Raw genomic sequence first — 14,037 nt, 5'->3', positions numbered from 1 at the left:
TAATAGAGTCTTGGCCCAATCAGATTGAATTGGGTCTAATCGAATTGAGCTGGGTCTTAATCGAATCGAACCTTTTCTAATCGAATCGAACCAGGTTCAATTGATTTTCCTCAAATCAAAAATGAAATGTGGGGTCGGGACTCAAACCTGCGACCCTTCGCTCACACAACAACAACTTTACGACTCCACCGATCCACCTAGATGTTTAAAGATCCATTCTTATTAATTATATACTCATTTCTCCAGCTTCCTTTCCTTTCCCTTCTTTCTTTCTATTTTTATTTCCTTTCTTTTTTTTATTTTCCTTTTTCTTTCTTTCTTACAGTGCTACATCTACTTATTATTATTATTATTATTATTATTATTATTATTATTATTATTATTATCAACATCAGCTACGCAGCAGCTTATGTTATTAGTGTTATTATTATATATTTATTATTACTATCATTTCTAATATTATTTTTACTCAACGTATTACTATTTCCGTCATTACACTTATCCAAGATCTAGCTCGTTTATGATAAAGTTCAAACCTTTATCAATTTTAAAGCCCGATTTAGCTAGATCTAGAAATACTAAATGAGCCGAGCATAAATGAACAATCTTTTTGTTACGAAACGTACCTTAGATGAATCGGTTTCATGGACACAATCAACTCTTGGAGTTTATCTTGCTCGTAGAGATGCTCGAACACCAACAAACGCCGACTCTTCTTCGAATCTTGGTTTGAAATGGTAGAGGGAGTGTTTGTGTGTATGTGTGTTGGTAAAAATGGAAAGTAGCTAGGGTTACATATACTCCTTAAGTATGGACCTTAGGCCCATTAGCACCCTAGTCCATGATTTATTTTAAGCTCAACAAGATTAAAGCCTACCATCCTTTATATTATTCTATTATATTTATTTAACGACAAATAATTAAGCGTAAATAAATAATAATATTTCTTTATTTATTATTTAAGAAATGTCGGATGTTACACTAATCATATTCTCTTTCTCTCCTCTCCCTACGTTAAAAAGACTTGACCTCGAGTTATTGAGGCAAACGTTTCATTTGACGTGTTTAGCTTCTTCACTTCTTTTTAATTTCTCCTTTGTCACCTTTCCTTTCACTTTTGATCCGCTATCAATTTTGTTGATCTCCCAATACACTTCACTGTAAAAATACACTTGGATGTCATTAACTATTTGTAATTGTTCTTTTCGTTGTTTGTGTTCACTTCACTAAGTTCCATCATCTTATAACATCTTTAGTCAACTCCAATATTATGGCTTCAAGCTATATATATTTGATGTGGCACATTATATATCACTATAAGATTCATAGGTTTTGGCCATGGAGTAACGACCAAAATATACATACTTCCGTCAATCGAAAAATGGTCATAAAGGGTTTGAAGCTTTATGTTGACAAGGGGTCAATAACTACGTCTAGTGCTAACCACAGTTACCTTGGTCAAAATGTGATGTCAAATAGCACAAGAATTCCGTCATCGTTGTTTTGTGGTCGTTTCTGCCACCTATGATCATAGCATGTAGTTCTTTAAGATTATGCTTTGGTTGTCGACACTAGCAGATAGACTATCTATACATGAAACACAAACTATGAACCCCATTATTTCCCACCTTAAGAACAAGGAGGTTGATATACTCCAATGCAACCTCAGGATACTAACGAGCTTAGATACCACATGAAACACGACGAAAACAAAGAGGCATACAGTATATCATAATATTAAAATAAAAATCTTATTTTGAAGAAAAATTATATCATATTATCAAAGTCATCCTAAAAATTGACAAATGAGTCTCTATTTGTGGGTTATATGGAGTAACTGAACTGTTAAAATTGATCAAATTACATGATATATTAACAAGCGAGTGAAATAATATAAATAGCAAAACCATAGTCACATAAATCTTGGTTCGCTCCGGTAAGGGTATGTGGTTCACTAGTTAGGACGAATTCGGTATGAAGGGCTAGCTTCATTATGGTACGAACCGGTACGATGTACCATAAAGCCCAATTCGATGTCCACCATTCAAGACATTGTTATATACTTCTCAAAGCTCTCTAATAAAGGAATCCGATATTATTTTTATTTTCTCGCCCATGCAGTATTTTTTTCTCCAGCAAAGCCTTTTTCACAACTAAGTCTTATCTTCTATCTGGATTCATATTCACAACATCGGAAGCCTTTTAGCAGAACAATTCATTGCAACCATGCCTCTTAGATCATCAGTGACGATCTTCAATGAAAATAATTGATTTTATAAGGTTTGTTCGATTTTTATTTGATTTCGATATGATGTTTTGTGTAAACACTAAATTGATTCTGGTATTAAGATTATGAACCCTAAATATTCAACTTCGATTTAAGCTTACTGTAGTTTTATTTGGTTCAGATTTGTGTCGTAGGTTCATTTTTGTCTGTTGATTTTGTTTTCATCTGTGGACTTGTATTATGTGTTTAATCTGGATATTTTGAAGTTCAGTTATATAATTGAAAATTGCTTTGTGTTAATATGCACACAAGTTGCTCGATGTATTGCCACAATGAGATTTAATTTCATGTTAGTCATACTTTCAGTTAACATCATGGCAGGTATTTGTTACACACGATTTTTAGTTCTTGATGAATATCACAACACAAGAACTAATATATTGTTTTCTTATTTTGGTTAATAATGGTAGTAGCTATTAAAGTTTTGTCTTGTGCTATAAAAGAAGTGTAATTTTCTTTTAACTTGCAACATGTGCTTCTAACAATCGAGATTCGATTCAATCGATATTTACTTGCTTAATTATCAATAAGTATTTTAAAAAAGATTCATGGGAAGAAATATACTTTTTGTGTGTGAGGGTAGTTTAAATATATGTTATTACGATTTTTTTTTTTGTGTTTGTTTGTTCACATATTTTGGTGTAACTACAGATCAAGAAACAAGTTGGGCCGCCCTCCATCGACCACCCCTACTGCTTTCCTCCTTCACAATTAGAATCGGCTTGGTAAGATTGTGGACTAATTACACAATAAATTGTTTTCTTTTATTTCAAATGTGTTAACAAATGGAGTTTATTCTTCTGTCTTCATTTATCAATCATTTAATAAATCATACCCAGTGAAGTCTATCAATAGCAAAGCTATAAGTAGGGTCTCGGGAGGGTGGGATGTAGGCACGCCGTACCTCTATCCAAAGGGATAAAGAGGTGGCTTCCAGAGAGACCCTCGGCTCTAGAATACATATGCATGGGGCAATATAAGGAAATCAAAGTTCAACAGTAAAAAAAACAATAATAATAATACAAATAATAATAATACTATATATATGGAAAGAAAATACCATTATTGTGTCAACCTGAACATGTCAAAGAGGTTGTGTCCATCTTTGATGCGGGCCTGCGGGGGGCAATTGAAGATATTGTTGTGTGTGGAGGACCGCATTTTGGGGACCTCCAGTGGAGGTTGGCTTCCTTCCCTATGCGTTGCGGAGGCTTAGGAATTTTCTGGGCTGAGGATGTCTCCGCATATGCATTTGTGGCTTCCAGGTCTCAGTCGTGGAAATTGCAGGACCACGTCCTGCGAAACGTTGGTGTTACGGGGGTAGATCCTGACTACTCTTTTGCACTTGGTAATATTGGAACAACTCTCCCGAACCTTGATATAGGCGGTTTTACTGATAAGGAGACCGCCCCCAAGAAACCTCAACAAACCTTGGCGAGTGCTCTTTACGGTAAACACGTACATGATTTGGAGGAGCGATTCGATATGACCCCGAGACAAAAGGCAGTTTTAGCTTGTCTAAAGGGGGCTCATGCCCAGGATTTTTTGACTGTTGTGCCCATTAAAGGTCTTGGGCAACGGATGTCGGCAGTTGAATACAGAGCCATCCTTAAATACCGGCTTATGATTCCCCTTTTCCCTCCAGATGAATTATGCCCCATTTGTAAAAAAGCTTGTTTGGATAGATTCGGTGAGCATGCCCTCCACTGTAAGGAATTGCCGGGATTCAAGTATCGTCATGACTGGGTTAGAGATGTGTTATGGGATGTGCTTAGACGTGCCGGGATCTCAGCCAAGAAAGAGGCACCTGTTAACTTTTTGACTGATCCGCGTGAGGGAAGATCTACCCTGCGTCCTGCGGATGTTCTTGTGTTTGGCTGGGCAGGGGGTAAGCATGCGTGTGTTGACCTCACTGAGGTGTCCCCATTAGTGGGGCTGAGAGACAGTGGCTTCGTACCGGGACAGGCGGTTTTGAGAGCGGAGTCTAGGAAGGTTGCTAAGCATGAGACATCGTGTTTGGAGAATCAGCACGTGTTCATTCCATTTGCCTTCGACACTTTTGGATCCCTAGCTCCCGAGGCGGTTCGCTTCTTGGAGCGGGTGCAAAAGGTGGTCCACAGTGACTCGCAGAGCCCGAGGAACCAAGGATTTATATTTAGTAGAATAGGCTTTGCGATTCAAAAGGGGATAGCGGCGCAGCTTGTTGCTCGCTTACCCATTATCCAGATGTAGTTCGGTTTGTGTTATATATAAAAGGATCAATATTTTCTCTTAAAAAAAAATTATTGTGTGTGGCCATAATAAGGTAAATAGACGCCCTAAAGTATTCATTTATTCCTAAAAATCATTAACTTTAATTTTACTTCTCCAAAAATTCATATCCTCAACCATGTCCTCTGAGACGTTTAGGTCTATCAGATCATGCCTAATCATCTCATCCCAAGTCATTTAGGTCGTCCTCTACCCCTCTTCCCCTCTATAGTAATGTTTTCTATGGATCTAACATGATTTGTCGTCTGTCTTCTCTTTACATGTCCAAACCATCTTAATTTCCACTCTCTTATCTCGTCTGATATGTTCGCTACCCCTAATCTTTCCCGAAACACAATGTTTGTTATTCGGTCTAACCTTGTGTGCCCATACATCCAGCGTAGCATTTTCATTTCTGCTACCTCTATCTTCCGCACTCGTGCCTTCTTGATGGCCCAGCAATCTGTTCCATATAGCATTGCAGGTCTAACTGCGACCCTATAAAATTTTCCCTTTAATTTAGTTAGGAAACTCTTGTCTCACAATATACATGTGGCTGCTTTCCATCTACACCATCCTACCTGAACTCGATGGGTCACATCACCGTCTAATTCTCCATCGCTCTGAACAAATGATCACAGATATTTGAACTTCGCTACCTGCGGAAACACCTGCCCTTCAATGGTGATCTGCGTCTTCATTGTCATTTACCCCACCAAAATCACAGTGTAGGTTCTCCATCTTAGAACGACTAATCCTTAAACTTTTTGTCTCCAAGTTTGTTGGCCACTCCTCTAGCCTCATGTTTAGATCTTGTTTTTTCGCAGCAAGTAAGACAATATCGTCTGCGAACATCATGCACCACAGAAGTGTCCCCTACATCGACTTTGACAACTCATCCAAGACTACTGCAAAAATAAACTGACTCAACGCTGACCCCTGGTGAAGACCTACCTCTACTGAGAAGAAATCAGTATCCCCCACGGGTGCACAGACACTTGTTGCACTCCTGGTATACGTATCCATAATTATCTCTATATATTTCCTCGGTATTCCTCTACCCTCCAAGCATTCCCAAAGCACCTGTCATGGTACACCATCGTAGGCCTTTTCTAGGTCAATAAAGACCATATGCAGGTCACGCTTATTCTCCCTGTACTTTTCCATCAATCTTCTTATAAGGTGTATTGCCTCTGTGGTGGAACGCCCCGGCATGAAGCCAAATTGGATCACCGTAATCTAAGTTTCCCAACTAAGTCTAACCTCAATCACTCTTTCCCAAAACTTCATAGTATGGCTTAGTATTTTGATTCCTCGGTAGTTACCACAACATTGGGCGTCTCCTTTGTTCTTATAGATAGGAATTACAACGCTGCTCCTCCACTGGTCTGGCATATTACCATATTTGAGGATAATATTAAAAAGAGTAGTTAACCAGATGACTCCTTCCTCTCCCAGACACTTCCACACTTCAATGGGTATGTTGTCTGGGCAACCGCCTTAGCACTTCCCATCCTCCTAAGTGTAGTCTGCACCTCTTTTCGTGTGATCCGTCTGCAATATCAGTTATTCAGTTGTTGTCGTTGGAAGGTTGTGTTGTCATATTCTTCTTGGTGAGCTTTCCCATTATTAAAAAGATTGTGGAAGTAGGTTTGCCATCTTAGCTTGATGTCATGTTCTTTGACCAGTACATGCCCATCTGTATCCTTTATGAACTTCATAGGCCCTAGATCTTGCCTTCTACGCTCGCTAGCTTTGGCAATCTTAACATAGCATGTTCCCCCTCTTTTGTTTCTAAACGTTCATACATTCGTTTATATGCCGCTTTCTTTGCTTCCACCACTGCCTTCTTCGCCTCTCTTTTTTGGGGAATATGAGTCAAAGCAATAACAAGAATATTTCTAGTTTCATAATCCCTGGAGAAAAGGTTCACTAATAGGCTTAGGGAGAAGTCATTTGACTTATTCACATCCAGATCATGAGTGTTTGGAATCCATATTATGCAAGGAGACATTGCTTTTGCTAATTCGAAAGGAAGGGTGCTATAAAATACATAAATGATTTTGGATTTTATTTATCTCTTTACGGTTTTGTTATCTGTAGTGACAGTTTGCATGGTTTAAAACTTTAAATGTACATAAGTACATGACATTTCGCCGGTTCTTTGTAAGACCGTTAACAATTATCTACTTATATTGTTAGAAATCATAATGTTTCAGTCTTAAAGGTGATTTTTTAGTGTAAAGTTTAGGATAAACGGTCTTTATATTTACTTGCTTTGTAGTCTTGAACAAAATTAACCCTAATTTTAATTTACAGTAATGTTAATGCTTATAATATTTAGATGTTTGTAAAATCATCTGACTTGTTTTAATTATGATGTAATCATCTTCTTTATTTAGATGTGTCAAAAATTGGGTTCCAATATGTAGAAACATAGATATTACATCAATATAGCAGGTAGGCGGGCAACAAGCTGCGCCGCCACCCCTTTCTGAATTGCAAACCCTAACCTGCTAAAGACATACCCCTGCCCCTTTGGAGTCGACACATTGCTATGCACAACCTGTTGGACCCTGGTTAGAAAACGGATATATTTAAATATTTAAATATGTAATGAAAACCATATGTTTAAATATTTAAATCTTTGTTATATATATTTGATTTTATAATTTTGTTATTTTAACCGACGGCTTATTTAAATGTTCAAATCTTACTAATCTATTAAATCAATACAATTCCTCCATATGTCCTTCTACTAGGTTGTCCACCAAGGCCTCCAACTCACCTTGTTTCCATTCTCATAGTGTCTATTATGCCGTCACATGTCATATTCACCACACACCCAAAAAACTTATTTAAACCTTAAGATTTTTCCACCATAATCATTTAATCTCTTCTCTCTCTCTCTCTCCGCTTACTAACTCCACCATCCACCATCTTCTATATTCCGGTAATGTAGATCGAAATTAATCGTTTTTCGGTAAGGATATATATTATACTCTACGGGCCAACAATGTTATATGATTTTCTGGAAAGGTTATATCTTTTTCCGGCAACATCATATTTTCTTCCGGTTAATGTAGATCTAACATTTTTATCTTTATTTTCATTGTTAACTGATTTTTTTAAAATCAGTTTAGGTTCTAAATCAAAAACGGCGATCAAGCTAATATTTCTACGTATTTACGTTTTTCCGATAAGCTTTTCCGGTAAGTTTTTCCGGTCATGTGTTATACCTATAACAAAGGTTGTTTTATATTTATTTGAAATTTTATATTTTTTCTGTTTTTTTCTTTACATGTTGTTCTTCTAGGTTTTAAATAAAAATCAGTTTCATCCATGGACATTATCATTATTCTTTTTCCGGTAAGGCCAATTTAAATTTTCCGGTTATAAATTATAATTCAAATCTTCCATAATATCAATGTTATAACAAAACTTAATTATTTCATGTTATTGTCCCTATTGATATACGGAATATTTCATTTTACCTTCTATATAAAAATCGGAGATACCATCGTCATTATCACTATTTCGTTTTTCCGGTAAGACCATTCAAATTTTTCGGTTATAAAATTATAATTTAAATCTTCCATAATATGACTATTAATTTTTGACTTTGTCATTTCAGGTTATTATTCTAACTCATATAAGTTAATTGCATGGATTGAACATTAGTTAATAAGATGTATTTTTTTAATTTTTTTAATATTGATGTATATTTTCTTAATATTCATGTATATTCCTTATTTATAAGATTATAATATACATTAAATTACCTATATTAATATAATCATTATTCTATTGTTTTTGTCAACTTCCAAGTAAGTGACAAATATTTCGTCTAATTTAAAATCTCATTATAATTTCCAATCTTATATTAGTTTACATTTTAGATTTATACACATTGAATAATCTCATTAATACAATTTATAGAGTTTGACATTTCTTATTTTTTTTAAAAACCAAATGTGTAACTATTTTTATGTTTTTAATTTTTTCCATTTTTAAAAATTCATTCCTTAATTGGTGGTTTGACCAAATAATAACCTAATTATTCCAGTACTACAATATATATTTTTTGACTTTCCTTATTTGTTCAAAAACCGAATGAATAAGTTATAACTTAAATAAATTTCCGACAGATTTAAGTATTTGGCAATTCATATTAAATCGTTTTTGACCATTCATATTAAATCGTTTTTGACCATTCATATTAGTTTATATTTTTAGATTTATACACATTTAAGATTCCAATTATGGCACTTTATAAAGTTTGACATTCCTTTTTTTTTAAACCGAATGAACAATCCTTTTTTATGTTTTTAATTTTTTCCATTATTATAAATTCATTCCTTAATTTGTGGTTTGATCGAAATAATAACCTAATTATCTCATTATTATAATTTATATCTTTTGACTTTCCTTATTTGTTAAAAAACCGAATGAATATGTTATAACTTTAAATAAATTTTCGAGTCTTACTTGCAACAAGGTTTAAGTATCACAATAATACAATTTATTGAGTTTGACTATCCTTATTTGTTTAAATAACTAATAAGGATAGTTAAAATCAATAAATTGTATTAATGGTTATAATACAATTTAATTACCATATTTAAACTCCTTTTAAATTCGGAATTTGACCAATCATTCAACAAAGTTTAAAAGGTTTAATACTATCCATAATTTTAAACTCATTTCAAAATCTTTCCATAATTTTTTGAAGTTTTCAAATTAACCGATTTAATTTTCATTTTTGTAATTATTTCTATATTAATTAGTCATATTAGTAAAATTAGAACAGATTTGATTTTAATTTTTGTCATTAGGCATTAACTATAATAAGTTATCATTTTAATATTCAAAAAACTGATTGTCAAACTAAAAATACTTGCCATAATTGTAATGTAATCTTACTTTAAATTACGTGAATATTAATTATTTAAATAATACTAAAATAATAACCGCTTTATTTTAGAACACAATATTCAAATTGACATAATTTCTAATGACCAATACTTAATATCTCATAAATTAAATAACCATTTTATCATCATTTATAAATATTATTCGGCACATATGATTTAGTGAATATTATTAAACATGACAACTTTTCATAACTTATTAATATTATTATTCCCATGAATCAAGATATTTCAAATTATTTCTATCTTACATGGAAGACCAAATTTAAACTTAAAACTACAAAATTTAATTAACATATTTAAACTCCTTTTAAATTCGGAAATTGATCAATCTTTCAACAAAGTTTTAAAGGTTTTAATACTCTCCATAATTTTAAACTCATTTCAATATATTTTCATAATTTTTTGAAGTTTTCAAATTAACCAATTTGATTTTCATTTTTGTAATTATTTATAAATTAATTAGTCATATTTTTCAGCTTTAATTATGTTCAAAATCAACATAATTTTTTTTAATCTTTCCAAAGTTATTTGAGAATTCATTTATTGTAAAACGTTTTTAAGTTTTGCAAATTTAACAAAATATTAATGTTAGTGATTTAAAAGTTTGTTACAAGATTGGTGAAAAATCAAAAACAATTTCATAATTTTTTGAAGTTGACTAATTCTAAATTTTTTATATTTTGTAACTATTTTGAAAATATTTCAAAACGGGTTGTTTTGGAATAGTATCAAATTTGTTAGTTATAAAATGACGGCCAAAAAAAGGTTTTTATTCATATATCTTTTTGATTTAATGGTTTAAGTTAGAAAGATGTTTTATAAACGCAATTTTACTTTGTTTGTTGTTATATGTTATTTTATTTTAATAAAAAGAATAATTTAATAAAAACAACTTTATTAATGTTCAAATTTTACTTATTATTAAATATGTTATTATGGTATATTTAATTTGAATGTTATTGTTTTATTATATTTTCACGTGGTGAAGCAAAATGAGTTTTTTTTTATAGAATGTTTGAATAAGTTGATGGTGGTTTAATATGAAAGAACATGTTTATGTCTTTTATTGATGATTTTTGGTTGTTTGATTTACATTAAATTATTGTAACTTTTAACTTTTAATATCTAGACAATGTAAATGATTAACGTTTTGGTCCGAAAGTTTGAAAAAGTTTTGTGTTGCTTGAATTTGTTGTTTAAATTTATTATTTTCGTTGACATATTTTTCCACCCGTGTGTAACACGGACTATACCCTAGTGTTCAAATAAGTACACTTTAAACATTTGAATAGTTCAATAAGTACATTTGCAATAATGATGTTATTTATATATTTTGTTAATGTTTGGCCTAAGGGTATGTATTTGGTGGTTTTTTTGGTTATTTGTAAAGCTATGCTATTAAGAGAAATGACTATATGGAGAAGGTTTCCAAAGCCAACGGTTAAAGAAGAAGTATTAATGTGAAGGTACTCTATTATTTTTGTTTCCAATATGAGTAATTAATTGTGAAAACTTTTTGTTGTTCTCTTGCAAATTGTTACTGAGTTTCGCACTTTGGCTATTAAATCTGAAATGCATTCCATATTAGCTAAGCCATGGAAGTTAATATCATGTTCCTTACATTTTCATTTACCTTCTTTCATCCAGCTTCATATTTCTCAAAATGCGGATGTTAAAGTGGTTGGTTTCTCTGGATGATGCAAATGTTGATCAATTAGTTTCTTCTCAAGGATCTGTTTTGGGTTCATGAGGGCTAAAATGGTAATTATGCCCCTGCAAGTTATAATTCTTTTGTTGTCTGAATGCAAAATGAATTCAGAAATCCTAATAGATCGATTAAAATTTCTTGATTTATATTATTGCAAAATGATATTTTTCATTCTCGCATTTGTTTTCAGCCTAACTTCATGTTAATAACATGATTGGTTTCTTGGTTATTTATTAAACCAAAAGTATTGCCTAAAAAACTTGGGCATTGTCTACTTTCTACCAACTTAAGCAATGCCTTTTACTTTTGTACAAAATGCTTAAAAATTTTAAAAATTATAAGTTTTTAAAAAAATTAACAAGTTATTGTTTTCATGCTAAAGCGTATAGTAGATTTGATTCTCTTGGTTTTCTTTTAGTATAGTTCAAACGAAGGTCGTAGGCTGAGTAGTGGATATCCATAGGTGGTGTTAAAGGGTTTGCTCATAAATCCTGGGTCCACCAATGCGCTTTTCAACGAAGTACGTATAATAATTCTAACTTACACTACAAAAAAAATGTCATATAGTGACATACAAAAAGTGCCACTAGAAACCCGAAATGTGCCACTAAAGACCCCTGTAACAATGTGTGTCACTAGAAGTGTAAAGCCTTTTAGTGGCACTTTTTCAATATGCCGCACAAAGTATTTGGGCTATTAGCGGCACTTTGTTTTTTGCCACAATAAAAATAAAGACATTTATGGCACAATTTTAATGCTTTTAATAAGTAGTTATAGTTACATATCTGGACTAGTTTTAGTGACACATTTCTTTTGCCACAATCTAAAAGGGAACTTTTGTGACAAATTTTTTAGCGGCACATAACTTTTCAACATAAATCACATGATTTAAAATAAGAATTATAAAATAAAAGTTCGATAAAACTGTAAATGTAAAAATTACAATATTATAATTTCAATGAGTACAATCCGAAACACATTCCAAATGTTAGAAAAACATTGTGTAATAGGTAACATTTCAAATTCTCAATGTTTACAAGATGAGTCTAAATGTTTCTTTGGGTGAGAATTTCACTTTCATAAATGTTAACTCCAAAGCTTCTAGCAATGCATACCCTGCCATCATCAACCATATAAACCGACGTTAGTATTGATTCAAAACATCTAAAAGTTTACTAAATGATGGACCTAGTGCTCGCAAATTCTAAAGTAACATGCATAAATGAAATCATAAGCGTATAACAATATAGCATATTCAAAAGTAACCATGAAAGCATACGTTGAAAAATACCATAAACTTTTTTATGGCTAACCAATGCCATTAACAATTCCCAAATCCACATAACACCCAAGGAAGTTCACTAACAATTTCTATTATCCTTCTTAAATAATCAACCTCAAAAACTGTAGTAGAAGCCTGATGCATTAAAATTACATATAAAAAACTTTTGATCCATACAACCCATTTAACCTGTTCCAACGTTAACTAAAATTCTTGTCCTTTAGCAATTAATATATCATGTTGAAACAAGCAAAATAACAAATCAAGGGTTAATAAAAGAAATTAGCATAGTAGATTAATACATGTAGATAGATGTAAACATTCTGATTATATTTGATTATTTTTTGTAGCGTGTTGGCCCTGCTCCTCAGTCCTCAACTGTTGATTAACATCTAATAACATTACACATTTAATAGTTACCAATCAAATATTCAAAGAAACATGCCATAATCAGCGTAGTTTACCACGTTGAAACAAGACTAACCACTTACCAAGCAAAGTGCCAAAGTAGCAAATTAAAGTATTTTACTTGTAACTGAGATCAAAAGATCAAAACTCTTGAACGATACGTATTCCCTGGTCAATTTTTCAAGTATAATCCCCCAATCAGTTAACAACCAGCCTTAATTTCGATATCCCCAATCACAATACGGCTTTCTCTATGATTAAAATAAACAAAGTGGCTAGTCCTAAATGTGAAAAGGTGGTCATACATTCAATTAGTAACCGGTTATTTGCAAATTAATATAAAGGAAAAACTGAAAGCAAATATTTTTTTTTCTCATACTCCCTTTCTTAATTAACATTTAATACTCCCTCCTCTGCATACAGAGAATGATGCAAATAATATCCCAGTAACAATGTCCAAACAAACCTGAAAATCAAGCATCATCTAAAGGATTGGCAATAATATAAATAATATCATAGTAACACCGCTTCAACGACATAGATTCATTTCAGTTAATGAATTGGTAAGATTCTTCAAGACTTCAATTAGGTCGCCTATTCAGGTCGGTGATGATGAGTAGGGAAACCATGGTTCAACTGGTTTTAAATTTAATATAAATGAGGCATTGTTCAACTTTTGGATTATGTGGGCTACAAATCTAATAAAAATTCAAAAACTTGATTAGAATATTGATAAAAATTCAAAGATCAAAAGTGTAAGCATACTTTGTTTTCTGCAGCCAAATACACCTGCTCAAGAGCTCTTCTTTTCTCTGTTGGTAATCAGCAAACAAATCACACAATTCTCAATTGAATAAGAACAAGATGGATGTTACACAAAAGCAAATCTTGTATTAAAACACTAATATATGTGATTGAAAATACTGAATACACGATCGTTAATTTGTCTGGCATCATTCCCTATTTATAGACTAAATAATTACATATTAACCCTACTAATTACAATAATTACAATAAGAACCCTATACTTAATATTAATAAGTTTAGTTTATATACTAATACTCCCCTTAAACTAAACTTAGTTTAAGTGAGGTCTTCGTTTCTTTAAGATCCGGTTGCTATCACAGTAGCGTTGGTTCGTCATCTTCATCCCGGATCAAGTTTGCCT

General features: G+C 32.4%; 1 long non-coding RNA gene across 1 annotated transcript; it reads right to left on the bottom strand.

The window, feature by feature from the left end:
* Positions 1-12,150: 12,150 nt before the first annotated feature.
* LOC143625745 (uncharacterized) lies at positions 12,151-13,676 on the bottom strand. Its single transcript, XR_013152324.1, has 3 exons — positions 12,953-13,676; positions 12,764-12,853; positions 12,151-12,295 (listed from the first exon to the last, which is right to left on the bottom strand). It is a non-coding gene; the product is annotated as an uncharacterized LOC143625745 (long non-coding RNA).
* Positions 13,677-14,037: the final 361 nt, after the last annotated feature.

Source organism: Bidens hawaiensis, unplaced genomic scaffold, assembly GCF_021521415.1.
Source record: "Bidens hawaiensis isolate Kalapana, Puna unplaced genomic scaffold, B.hawaiensis_p1.1 tig00004234_1, whole genome shotgun sequence".
Lineage (NCBI taxonomy): Eukaryota > Viridiplantae > Streptophyta > Magnoliopsida > Asterales > Asteraceae > Bidens > Bidens hawaiensis.
This window is presented reverse-complemented; position numbering and strand designations above follow the sequence as displayed.